Source organism: Manacus candei, unplaced genomic scaffold (assembly GCF_025592945.1).
Source record: "Manacus candei isolate 608988 ecotype Guabito, Panama unplaced genomic scaffold, ASM2559294v1 h1tg000114l, whole genome shotgun sequence".
In the NCBI taxonomy this organism is placed as follows: Eukaryota; Metazoa; Chordata; class Aves; order Passeriformes; family Pipridae; genus Manacus; species Manacus candei.
This window is the reverse complement of record NW_026138162.1, coordinates 733,347-739,346: the sequence shown is the minus strand read 5'-3', so window position 1 is coordinate 739,346 and position 6,000 is coordinate 733,347.

Genomic DNA, 6,000 nt, shown 5'->3' with positions numbered 1-6,000 from the left:
TTCACATTGGTTTTATGATAGTATGCATGAGTATGTTCCAGCATTCCAATCTTTTTGACAATGATTGTCAGAGATGAAGCATGAGTTTGGAAAACAAACATGAGGGGTCTATTGGTTATGCTGACTGCCTTCAGGGACAGTAATGAGGAAAGCAATGTAAAGTAGTGTTCTGAAGTAGCATTTTATCAGCTCAACTCCTCATCCAGTGATCAAAAAGCCTGTAGCACTTCTTCATTGGTATCAAAATGACACTTGATCATTTAGTTGATATTCAGATTTGGACTGTTTGTGGCCCTTTTGAAAAAGACTGAAGTCAGTAAGATTTAAAGCTATAACAACTATATTGAAGTACTGACATGCCTGCAGAATTGCTTAGGCACTCCTGCTATCCCAAGCTCTTTAAAAATGGCAGCTCCAAGTACTTTTAACCTCCTGCTGTTAGGTTTATTTTTTATTGAAACGTTAATGCATTTGAAATTAAACATGTTGCAATATACTGGTTCTACAGAAGAAAATTAAAAAAAAATTCTGCACCTTTAAGGTATGGAGCTAAAACACAGCATATTGAAACTTAGTGTTGTAGGCACTCTCTCACATCCTCTAAATATCATTATTTTAAATCTGTTTAAGTTTCAAAAGCAATGTGCTTTATCTAACAAAAAAAGGCCGTGACAACTGTTTTGCATAAATCTAGCTGTTTTTTCAATAGTTAGAATATTGAATTTCTGTTTGAATCATCTCACATTAACATTTGGTCAGTGAGCCAGCTAGTTTTACTATACAGCTTATACGTGGACTCTTTGACAGAAGCTTTTTCCTGTTACACAGATTTTAAGATCAGAATGACAGTTTCATAATGTTAGGCTTCCTACATCAGCATTAAAAGTTTTATAGGCAATTATGAGAGAACCATTAAAAAGAGAATCCAAACCTGATATAACACTGAGTTCTCTAAGTATAGCAAAGTATTTCTGGAACTCAAGGCAAAAGAGGGAGCATTTGTATGTAACAGCAGAACTGGCACTGCATTTCATTTAATCTCACTGATACTTTACGCAACTCTAAAACTTAGGTAGAAGCCTGTAACACCACCGCTCCATGAACTAAGGTAGAAGAAAAGTCAGTTTATCAATTCCGTGTAAATTATAGTCTTCTATGACTGAAAAGTATGTTTTCAGTGCTCTTTGTTCTTGATCCACTAGAACAATAATATAGATTTCATTAACTTCATACAGCTTCAAGAGAATCGTTTTTTAGTAACTGATCTTAAATTCATAAAACCAGAAAAAAAACCACAGTAACTTTGAGAAGAAGGAGCAGATTCCTAAGTAGAGAGCAGGGCAGTGAAACCACACAAATCTCCAAATAAGCTAGTTTTTAATTTTCCTTAGGAATAGCTACAACTTTTATTCTTTATAGACCTGAAAGAGACAAAAAACAGAATGATGAGAAATCCTCTTCTTCCTTAAGGAGCAGCTGCTTCCCACACGTCTGCAGCATAGCTTTCTGGAGATCATGTTAAAATCTCCAGGCTTCCCTATGAATTACAGACTATTACTTGGCAGTGGCTAAGCATGCCTGGCTTGTAGTATAAAACACAAATGCTACAAGGCATAAGCAAAATTTAGTTACCCATTGAAGGCAGTTTAAAAATAGGATCACAGGATAATTCAGGTTGGAAAGGGGCTCAGGAAGTCACCTAACACAAACTCCTGCTCAAAGCAGTAGAACTTCATGGAGTTTCATATTATTTCATGAAGTATCATTCCTTTAATGCCTGCAAAGACAAAAAGGCTGTGAATTTTCCTCACTAAAGAGTTATTTTCTGCTGAATAGTCTCCCATCTGCACAAAAGAATAACTGAATAAGCTGTTACACGTAACATTTGAATACTGATTTTACCCAGTATTCCTCTTCACAGCTCAGAAATCTCCTCAGACAGCTGCCTGCAGAACTGCATTGCACTGTGATGGGATAAACTCAGGAAGGAGGGGAATGGCAGGGATTAGAAGCCTCACAAAATCTATGCAGTTCAGCACTGAACAGTAAAACCTAAGCTCTGTGTTATTTCTCCTGCGGGTTTCTCATGTAACAGGAGATGAGAAAAGCTCAAGTACAGTTTAAGCTTCACTGATCTTTACTAAGATTCACTGGAAGAAACCAAAATGCCAAGGCATCTGAAGCTTCCTACAATGAGTTTTTTTATTCATGACCAGTAACTTAATCCTGACCATCTCTGAAATTTAAAAATATCACCACTGAAGGCTTCAAGATTAGATGTTAGCTTAAGTTCAACTCACTAGAGAACAACTGTATGAACTGTAAAGAGCACTATTTGCACCAAGCTTTGTGTTACTTACATTAATCATAGGGCAAAATTTTAATTATTTTTAGTTTCTTTTCAACTTGCAAGAAGATGATATGAAAAAGAGCTGCTAGAATAAACAAAAATGCACGCTTCTGTTTAATAAAAGATGCTTCTACAGAGGAATGGGCACAGCAAGTTTTCTTCCATGCACTTATACTATCCCATTTCTTTTGCCCTTAATGGTCCCATCTTTCAAAAAAAGATCAAAGGCACTAGTGACATTTCAGATAACAAGTCCTTGTCTTGTAACCCTATGGGCCAGCACACACAGGACATCATCTTGCATGCAGTAACTTAAAGCCTGAAAGTTGTAGCATTTTAGATAAAAAACAAGACAGGTAAGCTTGCTTATACTTAATCATATAATTTTGGGAGTACTTTTTAAATGGTAGCATGTTTCAGTGCTGTAGATCAGAGCAACTCATAGAAGAGCTTTTTTGACAAGATGTACGGAAAGAACCAGCTGTCACATTAAGCATTACAGCAGACAGGTATCAGCAAGCCCATTGGTAAGGTCAGTTTAAAGTAAGAGAAAGGAAACTGTCAGTTTCTTTCTTGCTTTGGCTCAGGTTTGATCATGACTGATTTCTTTGTTGAATTCCATTTAAGTATACAAATAATATCCATGAAGCTAATGGAAAAACCCTATAGAATTACACCTCCTCCAAGAATTTCAGGATTACAGAATGGCCAAGGCTGGCAGGGGCCTCTGCAGACCATCTACTGCAAGCCCTGCTAAAAGCAGCATCAGCTACTGCAGGTTGCTCAGAGCTGGGTCTAGTTGGGTTATGAGCATCTCCAAGGATGGAGACTCCATAACCTCTCTGTGTATTTTCCTGTGTTCAGGCAGTTTCACATGCTGTCACTTGTGCCTGTTGCCTCTTCTCCTGTCAGTGGGCACCACTGAGAAGAGCTTTGCTCCCTCCTGTGATTCTACCCATCACACATGCACAATTGTGGCCAAATAGAGCCCTATACCACTGAAGAGCTTAAGGCTTGTTCTTGGGGTAGGGTGGTGGAGAGCAAGAGGGGCTGTTGAGCAGGGGAATCTGTGCAGTGCAGCACAGCCTGTGCCTGCTTATGTTAATTCAGTTGTGGATTGATTACTCTTCTGTGTACAGGGGCTGCAGGTCAGGATCACTATGCTTGTTCAAACAGAAGTTATATTAGCTGGCTACCATACAAGGCCTTCACAGGTATTTTGCCTATTAAGTCCTCATAGGCCTTTTATGCATATTTTCAAAAGCCCTGCCCTTAGGTCTTTAGAAGTGGATCTTCAAGATATACCTGGCAGGACAAAATGATTTCCTGCCCAAGGCTTAAAATTGAAAGTGTTACCCCAATTCTCAGCATTCTGTACATCTTGAAACATGACAAAAGTACCACAATGTAGAGCAGAACCATGTCTATATACCAAAGTGCTTTCATATAAGCAGGCTCAGAGTTATGAATGAACATCAAGGTCCCAGCTAGGTAAAGGGTATTTTACAAACTATCTGAGGGAATCATTCGGTCTTAAATGTTCATTCTCTACTGCTCCTTCTATGTTCATTCTTAGTCTAAAACCTAATCCTTCAAGCCTTCACACCAACTAAAGAGTGGAAGAAGCAGATTAAGCACCCTTCACTAAAAACAGCAAAGGCCACATTGCACAGCAATTTTCCAATGTGTTTACTGACAGTGGGTGAGATCTTGAAGTAGAAAGTAGAAGAGAAGATCAAAAGTCAGGACAGAAAGATGAAAAAGGAGACAAATCCACAATTGCACCTTCACTAATTCCCTATAATCGTCCTTGTCAGAATGGAAGGGAGAAGAAAGGAAGGAGATATTTTAGGTCATGTCTATATACTGCTAGGTTTATTAGAACAGAGCCTAATTGATTTGGCAAAAGGAAAAAAAGCTAGTAATAACCCATTTTTTTTTTAATTTAAGTTTGACAGAAACTACCTTTTCCAGAGTATTTTTTTTATTTAAAAACATTAATTTGAGTGCTTTTTGGATGATGGTTCTCAAAGAATTAAATTGTTGCCCTGATCAGAATATTAATGAGAAATACATGGCAAGTGAGTAAAGATATACCTTCCATCTTTAAAGCAGTGTTGTCCAAAAGCAAATCCTATTGTTTCCTACCAAAATATCAGTTCAGAGAATTTCCTATTTCAGGTAATCTGTGCCTAACTCATGTATCCTTCGACAGGTCCTATGACAAGGATAGAATGTTGTAAAGTCCATTTTGTAGATTCTCTCCTGAAGTACATAGCACAAAACACTATGCAGTAGCTGCCAGCACAGTATACAAAATAAGCTATGGATTTCCCCACAAACATCAGCCAAATAGAGGCTTACCTTCCTGAGATCTTGAGACTACCTTAGGTCATAACTGAAGAGGCTTCATACCTTCAGCTGTCAGAGCAAACAACTTGTGGTAGACTGAGAACATCAAGTTAAAATCCTGTATTTGTACAACCGAAATTGTCAAAGATAACAAACAAGTCTTCTAGGGTTTACTTGTAGGGCAGCTTTGGATTTTTGTTGTACTCTAAATCAGAAGTTTTAGGAGGCTTTTCACACAAAGCATTTGAACTATACACTCTGATTCTCTGCAAGAGACTGAAAACTTTAAAACATGAAAAGTCATATTCACTCTGTGCCTTAGCAGTTGTCATAGGGCAATGCCAAGATTGTGCCTTTGCCAAGGAGGAAGACATAGTAAGTTTTCTGTATGGTCATAGTCTTCCAGCTTACTTCAGCTTCATGCCCTGCAAGAGAGGCAGCCTAGGAAAGCCAATGAAGATATTCCGAATAGTTAGATGCTACTACTAGCTTTGCAATGACTCAGAGGGATACAGGATGCATACTTCCATTTCAGTGAGCAACTACTGCTTCACATATGGATTGACATTTGTCACTACACCAGAATATGAGATGTCAGGTGATCTTCCAGTATTCCAGAATGTACACTTCCACCAAAAGCTGTTAATTCCCAGAAATACTCCTGCTAGTTATTTTTCCAAGGCTTAATTTCCACTGTCTTCTAGTAGGGGCAAGCCAAGGAACCCTTTTCAGCCTAATAATTGTACAGATTTTGTAGCAAACTAGATGTTAGGTGCACATTAACAGTAGTAAAGACTCACTGTCTAGTGAGCTACCTTTTACATGCTGTCCTCTTTCACATGTCTAAGCCCATCTCATAATTTTCTAAGCATACCCTCTTCTTTGAGCATAAAGGACAAGTAGTACCTGTAGGAGGCTTCTGGTTTAGACACTGTGTAAGTCATGTCTCCTTGATGGATGCTGCAGTCTCCTGAGGAGGGTGGTTAGGTAGCTCTGTATACAGTTCAGGGGAGAAGGGAAGTAGGAACAGCTCTAAGGCTCTTTATTCTGGCCCAGAATTTCTCATTACGTGGCCCTGAATAAGGAAGCCAATGGAGATAAGTTGGAGCTGGACTCTCCATGTTGGCCAGGTTCACTTCGGTGAGGGCTGGAAATCTGTAAGAGTAGAAGATATGCACTACTGGGGGAGAGGGTGGAGGTGGAAAAAAGCAGGAGCTCTTTGGAACAAAGTATTTGCATCAGAAAAGCAGTACGAACATAAAGACGTTCTGCTTTAATTCATGTAATTCTTAATATGA